Consider the following 8706-nt stretch of genomic DNA (forward strand, 5'->3'; position numbering starts at 1 on the left):
TTAATGACACCAACAATAAAAGTTGCACTCAAGCAAACAATTGTTTCAGTTTCATTGTGTCCTTTATTATCTGTCTTATATACAATGAATACTTTTATTTAATTAATTAAGTAAGAATCAATTAATTAATTGAAAGGTGTTTACAAACTTTTTTTTCCTATATATACTAAGTCTTTTGGCGGGAAAATTTGGAAAAATTTGCACAGCGTTTCCCCAGGCAACAAATTTTGCCAAAAAAAATTACGGGGTACTCTTTGAACATTTCTCGCTCAGAAAAAACTCAGAGTGACCCCACAAATTTTGCCCGCCAGCTAAATATAAACCACCTCAGATAGAAACTTAAAGGAACTGTTAATTTCTGTTCTATTTTGGGTAATTTAAAAAGCGAAATTTTAAAATTTTCAACGAAATGTTCGCCTTAGTTAGAAAAGTTTCATTTCTTAGGTGGTTTATACTTAACAATCTAAAGTCATCTTCACAAGGCTAAATAAAGTTTGCAAACTTGTGTTGTCAAATACAAGTTGGCGTGAACGAACATTGCCAAAACGACCTTCAAACATGCTGAAAAACTGGATTTTTTTTTCCAACGTTTTAACACGCCAAATTCTATTTGACAACGCGAGATTGGAGACCTCAGTTTGCGGAGTGAAGGCGACTTTAGAAATAAAGCGACATGGCAACTCAAGACAACATTTTGCAACAGAAGAAGAAACGTTTTTGGATTGTCGCGAAATACTGATTGTTTCAGCAAAGGTTTAACATTACATTGATAAGTCGATGTTCTTTTCCTTCAAACTGCTGCAAAATTGTCTAACATCATGCAATGTCGCTTTTTTTTTACCTTGTTCAACCCGCAGAGTACTAAACACCACGCCCATATGCAGTGTTACACAGGACAAGACATGCATGGTGAAAGCATCTAGAAAATGATACATGCACGGACCCACACCCAATTTTGAAAACTATTTTGTTTTGCAAGCATCAAGACAATTCGTTCTAAGTGATGTTCAAAATAATTTTTGGTTTTATTTTTCGTTTCTTTTCATAGATATTACTTTTGTGATCGATAAATACAATTTTTGTTCGTAATCGTTTAATTAACTCCTTCTCTTGTTCTAACCCTTTTGACCATAAATATTAAAATAAAAAGTTGTGCAGTTCATTGGCAAAACAATCTGTAGTTATGGTTTATGATCATTTAATTCTCACTGATCGAAATAATCGATACGTTGCTTACAAGTCTGGTGAATCGATCTCGTTTTAGAAATTTCTTTTCAACTTTCAATCAAAAGAATTCTAATCGATCTTTTCGTCCATTTTGAACATCAATGCCCTAAGTGATTCTTTGTCGTTCGCCTTTCGTTTCTTTGCCAATTTTTATTGAAAATATATAGTTTGAGCTTTCACTCATTCCCCTTGTCCAATGCAACACTGATATAGTTGAACAAGGTCTTAAACATCAAGTTAACTACTGAAACTAATATCTGGTTGAGATAATGCAAACAATTCAAGCCTAAAAACAAAAACTAGACTGAGAGAGAGCCAACGCGTGAACGCAACAAAAAAAAAAAATTACATATTTCTTTTTCTGTAAGTTAGAGTTGTTGTTTGTTTATCTATAATTTATCAAGTTTATTTTTATCGATTTTCGAAGTAATGGACCACAAATACATAACTAAAATCTGGTTCTTTCGAAAATCCAGAAGTCCGAAAAGTTTATTTTTTGTGTAAAGTTGTCATTTTCACCCATATGATTTCTCATTTTGTTTCCCGTTTCTAGTACCTTAAAGTGCGAATTTCAGAACAGAACATATTTTTTGTTTTAAAATAACTTTACACGCATTCCTTGCTTTATCAACCTATATTCCAACGAACGACTTGGATAGGATTTCACAGAAAACGTTTTATTTAAAAAAAAAAATAGCTGGCATGAACTCCATTTGATAGCTTTGAAAAACATTTCTGGAGTAGGATTCCACTTTCCTTCAAATAACATTTTAACATTTAAAATTTTGCATGAATAGAAGCAGAAAATATTCAAATGAACGAAAACGAACCTTTAGAAATTGACTTGCGGTTGTTCATCAATGGAAAGTTTTGACTGCCCTAGGTGGCTGGCACTGGTTTCCATTACTTTCAAGCACTTACACTTTGACGGATCGATACCACTACTGTTTATCAGTTGATACAAAAATAATGGTACCAAAAAAGCGTTAATATTAGTAAACAAGTTATGGTCATTTTCTTCACATAATGGGTTACCATGGCAACAGTATAATCTATTGAAAACACCCCTAATTTTACTTTATTGTGGTCATAACTGAAAACCCTTATTTGTCATCATGGCACTGTAATCATCATGTTTAGATACAACTGTTTGCAAATTGTTTTTAAAAAATTCTACCAGAGGGGTTCAGAGCCACCTTAACTTAACGAAAATTTAAGGTGGCTCTGGACCCTTCTGGTAGAATTTTTTACGCTTTGCAAACAATTGTATGTAAACATGCTGACTACAATTGCATAGTAAAAAATGGGGGTCACTGAGCTCGTTTTTGAGTTATAACATCTTAAAGAAAAAAGTAGGAGTGTTTCAAAAGATTATAATGTTGCTATGGTAACTCATTATGTCAAAAAAATTACCATAACTTGTTCACAAATATTTAGGCATATTTTTGAAACCATGATTGTTGTAACAAGTGATAAAAAAGGTTCTATTATTCTGTCAAAGAATAAGTTCTGGAAAGTGATGGAAACCAGTGCCAGCCGCCTTAAGACCAAGTAATACCGGCAACATTTTCTTGTATTTTGTCGCGCAACAAATGTTGCGTTCAAGTTGTGATTGTTTGTTGCCCGTATTACTACCTCCGTGCGCAACAAATTTCATGTTGCAAAAAATTAGAAACTGCGTCTACTTTCTGCAACATGAAAATTTGTTTCGCGCGTAAGTGGTAATACGGGCAACAAACAATCGCAACTTGCAACGCAATATTTGTTGCGCGAGAAGTTGCAAGCAAATGTTGTTATTATTACTTGGTCTTAAGTTTCGTTGTTCGAACTTTTGAAACAAACTTTGAAGATTTCGCAGACCTGGAAACTCCAAAGTCCAGTGTCAAATATTCTATTGTAATTGGTCGGCCGTAAGATACATCCTTTAAAAACTTAAAATGCACGATTCGTGGAAATAAATGCAAATGACCGTATAATCTTGTATTCTACTGGTGTGAAAGTCAAGTTTGTTTCAAATTTAATTTTGTCCCTCGCCTTACGGAATTTCAAATCATAGTTGTTAAAAAAATCAAAAAACAAAATGGTGAACGGCATAAAGCCCATTTCCAAAGAGTTGAATGACTAGATGCTCCCTAACTGAGTTCCAATTGCCTGAATATTTTTTGAAGAAATATAGGACTTTTGATTCAACAGTCTTTTGCGGTCTTTAACACTTTTTTTCCCGCCTAATTCGAATGCCGAAGACCTTTTTAAAGCGTTTTTGTTAACATTACTTCAACCAGACACTAGTTTACTATCTGTAATGATATGTCAAGAGAACACAAGGTATTAAAGAAGTTTTTGATTTATTGTCACCTTTCCCTGAAAGTTTTTGCTCAGAATGGAATTAAATGATTTAGTTCAATCGCTTCAATTAATTGCTCATTAGGTAATTTTGTACAATGAGAAATATAGGAGGAAATGCTCGTGCGCATTTGCATTTCTGCGACAATTTGGTAATGCAATTTGTCCTTTTCTTTGGAATAAGGATTCCCTTTGGAGCCTTACGTTCCCTTGACAACTACAAAAAATTACACGGTGTAACTGCCAGGTGCCATGTCTAATGGTCTGTTATGATTCATAGCTAATTTTGAAAGCTGCAAGTAAAAAAATCCAAAACCGAATAAATATTTTCAATGCTGATGCATTCGTTGTCTTCTTCCCCCCAACGCCTTTTGAAAATTTGAAACTAAAGGTCACACAAAATCGTCGCGTAATCCAGTTTTTAAAAGTACAGCAAGGCAGTACCTAATATACCTAGCCAAATTGAGAACAGGTTTGAAAACCCTATTTAAACTGGGTAACCCACCCACATCTCCACCGCAACCCAAATCAATGTATCCTTAACTCTATGCCGGGAATCGTGTTTCACCGTTGTGGAATTTAATAGGCAAATTTTGTCGTTGTTTGAATGGGAGAAAAAAAAAACTTTTTGATTTTGATAGCAAGACCAGAAAAATAGATGCTTGTATTTTGTCAGTGTTACTTTCAAGTTTTCCACCTCTTGCCATTCTTGTAGTTCTTAATCCTATTTGATGAATTTTGAGTCGCGTCCTTCACATTTTGAACAACTATCCTTCATATAATCCTCCAGATTTGGACCCCGCTGATTTAAGAGGGAGGGGTGCCGCCTACCTCCCAACCCTCACCCCCTGATAAATCTGTTTGATCATTAACAGTCAGCGTTTTAAGGCGTTTAGTATATCTGTGCTTAATTCAGTTTTGAAAAGTTTTGGGCAAGATTTCCGCACAGCCCCATACATTAATTATGTATACATTTTGCGACTCAAACTCTATTCATGCTCGTTCTTTGTGTAAGAGGGTTAGTGTGACAGTGATGCATGTATAATTAATGTATGGGGCTGTGCGGAAATCTTTCCAAGTTTTGTTCTGTTGCGTTCGATATGACAGAAACATTTTCGTTTTCGTAACCATGGTATATCTGGCAGTTAAACCTTGTAATATAACTATCTGATAAACAACCCACCTTTGAGTGATCGCTGTTTTGCTTATTAAACTTTCGTTGTTGAGTTTAAAATCAGCCAAGGTAAATAAGACGAAAAGACTCATCGAAATTTCAAGTTCTATCAAATGTACAATTTTATGGAGAATTGTAAATTCAATTAATCAAACGGAAACATGTGAATGTAGAGGATCGCTCAAAGTTGACATTAAATATTCTCAATAAAAATATCTCTTAATGGACGATTGCTGGTATATTTGGACGAAAACAAGAATCGCAACCCGCAATTTCAATGGTTTGACATTAACAACTACAACAAGAAAGAATCGATTAATTTTGTGAGCTGAAGAATGCTGGCTCAACTACACGAGTAAATGACGTCAATTTGTTTCAGGTGCCGGCAAGATTTCCGCACAGCCCCATACATTAATTATGCATACAGTCTTTGTTGAAAGGAAACAATGGGGATAACAATAGTGCGCCGTTGGGATTACTTCGCTTTGTTCCTCTTAGTTTTATATTTTCTTTCTAAGTCTATATGGGCTTTGCCGAAATCTTCGAATTTTAGGGTAAAATACGGAAAATCTAAACAAAATTTGACAATTTTAGCAATTTTTACGCATTTTAATTTGTCCTCGTTTTAAAAATGTTTAGAATTGAGTGAGATGTTTTCGCATGGCCGTAAAAATAAAGGCAGATTAACCAGTGGTTTTGATCGCGACTGCCGTAAACTATCAAAAATAAAGTATTTCTTTACCTTTCTTTTTGTTTTACGTTCTATTTTTGCTGTTGTCATTCCTAAAATAAAGCCAGAGGTTCTTGCTAACATATACGTGCGGGCTTCATGTGTTACGGTATCTGATATTTCGTCTTCCTCCGGCGTATCTCGAAGAGCGCGTAGAGCGCTACAATCTGGTGAACTTCGTAAAGGCTGGCATCTTACAATATATGCCAATATTGCTCGTCTTTAGGGCATTCTTGCACCCAACTGGTGGACATTTCACGGACGGCGCGTTTAGATTGTGTTCCTTGTACTATTCTGTTCAGCATTCGTAATCCGCAAGGATATTGGGCGACTTTAAAAGGTGATTAAAGGCTTGGAACGATGGGCGAAGGTCAGTCAAATTACAGACGTAGTAGCATGGCATAGACGTAGGGGAAGCGATGGACGAAACAGCAAAGGACGCAAAAATAATAAGACGACGATTCGGAGCACAAGCAACAACTACACAATTTGAAGTCGGCCAAGACTCGTTAATGCTCTATAACTCACTATAACATGGTTGCATGGGGCTATGACTAGGAGAAATACACAAACCGAGACTGGCCAATCAAGGGGCGAAAATGACGCATTTTCCCGTGAAAATTACAAGGCAAGTGCAACGCACAGGAAAAAAATTACCTCTGTATTGTTATGTAGATTTTTAAAGGCTTACAAAAAATAAAATATATTTGTTGAGGGGTAATTTCCAACAAATCCCTCGTAGTCTAGTGGTAAAGCAGATGGACAGGGAATCCAACGCTAACAGTAAGGCTTCAGTTCAAGGCACAGTATGGTAGGTAGATCGAAAAAAAAAAAAAGAAAGAAAGAAAAAGAAAAGCGTTAGGGGGCTGGGTTAGAGAAATAAAGAAAATGGGATTGGGAAAATGGAGAGAGAAGAGGAGAAAAAGTCTTGACACGACGAAACCCTCTTTTATTGACGCAGTAAGTATTATTTGCAATGTATATATGCAAAACACATGGGAATAGGTTATTGTCTTTTAAAACAATGAAGCGCATACATAATTAATACATCAGCATGCATAATTAATGTATGGGGCTGTGCGGAAATTTTTCCCAGGTGCCTAGAACCTCCCCATTCGCGGTCAATATAACAACAAAATTTTAAGTGTAATTTCCCAAAAAATTTCTTTAGCTTTTTTAGATATGATCATCGTCCATCAGAGGTATTTTTTTGGCAAAATAAAAAAAAAAATCAATCAGTTTCTTAGATTACCTTTAATACCGTTTCCTGCAATCTATTCCTTGCTCTGTGATTCTTCTCGTCTTCTTGTGCATTGTTACTTCACCTTTCAGAAAGAAATAATAATGAAAGAAATCTCATGAGTTATTTCTTCAGAAAATACAAAATACACCCATTTATGCTAAGATATAAAGAGATGCTTTTCTTCCTAGCTGTCGAGATTACTTAGTTTGCCTCTAGAGGTAAATTGAATTGACAACAAAAAAATCCTTGAGGCCTTTAAATTAGCTCAAAGAGGTATTTCTGGAGTACATTTTCAAGCTTTCAGAACGTCAGAGAAACTAAAATACGAAATATTTTCATCGCAACAAAGCCCGTGAAGGACCAAAGGTGCCACGTCAAAGCACGTGCTCAGCGTTTCGAACAAGTTGATCCAAAATCGCTTGAACATTGGACGGCGAACAAAACTTTCTTTTTCTTTGATAGCAACTGAAATTGCACTTTCGCGAATTGTGATATTACAGTCTGTATTTTACTTCAGAAAATACCTTCAGTGAACTGAATCTGTTCAAGCTAGCAGACCAAAACAAGTCCAGGTCCTGCCCGCTTACTAAGAGTTCGAAAGTTTGTGGGCTGAAGTCCTATGAAAATATATGCTCACCATTTGTATTTGTTTGCTTGAAGCCAAGTCTTCTTACTGCCATTCCGGTACATTTTCAAGGGCAAAGTTCGTCTTCACCATTCTTCGCTTGCCGGCAAGTTCGTCACTTTGATGCAAAATGAAGATGTAATGAAATCGAATATGCATTAGATGCTGGAACCAATCAGCAACTGCTTAGAATGGCACCAGTGGGAATTTTGACAAGAATGCAAGCCTTAATTGATATGCTTCTGAATTAATATTCTATCGCCTTGAGGCCCGTTTAAACGGTTTCAACATTCGTTTCAACATGCGTTTGACACGGTTGTTGAACCAAACGTCGGGGGCGTTTGAACAGGTCGTTCAACGTTGTCCTTAGCGTAAAAAAATGTTGAAAGTTTGTTGAAATTGTGTTGAATCAACTTTAAATTGGTTTAAACTTTCATTCGAACATCCATTCAACATTTCCTTTGTTCTTGAAAATGTTGAATGGCGTTGAAACTGTTTGAGCACTCCGTTCATCTAACATTTGCCCAACATCCGTTCAGCAAAAGAATGTTGGGCAAATGTTGACACCGTTTACACGGGCCTTTAGTCATGCTAAAGGTCGGCCCATCAAATGGCGAGTGTTTCTGTAGGCCCTCAACCAAAATTTATTAATGCGGAAATACTGGTTCCCTGCTCACGGACGCAATTTGATTTCGTTTTTGGAAGAGAAATACTTCTGGAAAAACATTCTCAACAGTTGTCGCTACTAAAATTTCAGTACTGGGTGTTGTCAAAAAGATTAGTTCCTTTTGTACACGAAATAGAAGACGTATCAAAGCAAATCCAACTGTGGCTCCTGGGGCAAGATAGACGTAGCCCTCCAAAGTTAAGATGTATCGAAAACACTGTTTCTGAACAACAGTCTGTTGTTATTTCAATAGTTTTCAAAATAGGCTTTTGTTAAGAAAGAATACTTGAGATACATCTTGATATATTGGGAGGTCTTCGTCAATCGGGTCCCTGGTTTCAACAATAAAATACAACGCAATACAATACAACAACTTTATTGAAGTGTCGATATCTTTGTCTTGAAAACAGCTAATTGGAGACATTAATAATAATAATAATAATAATAATAATAATAATAATAATAATAATAATTAAAATATTCCAAGGAAATTGTTATTTACAAGTTTAAAGTAGCAAACAGAGCTATTAAAACCTATGTACAATTCTTGTCGATTAAAATAATAATAATAATTATTATTATTTTTTTAAATTTTTTAAAAAGATTAAACTTTATTGAAATATTCCGAGCAAAATCGATATTTACAAGTTAAAAGTACAAAAAAGAACTATTAAAAACCTATTTACAATTCATGCAT

Source organism: Pavona decussata, unplaced genomic scaffold (assembly GCF_977016875.1).
Source record: "Pavona decussata unplaced genomic scaffold, jaPavDecu1.1 SCAFFOLD_219, whole genome shotgun sequence".
Taxonomy (NCBI): Eukaryota; Metazoa; Cnidaria; class Anthozoa; order Scleractinia; family Agariciidae; genus Pavona; species Pavona decussata.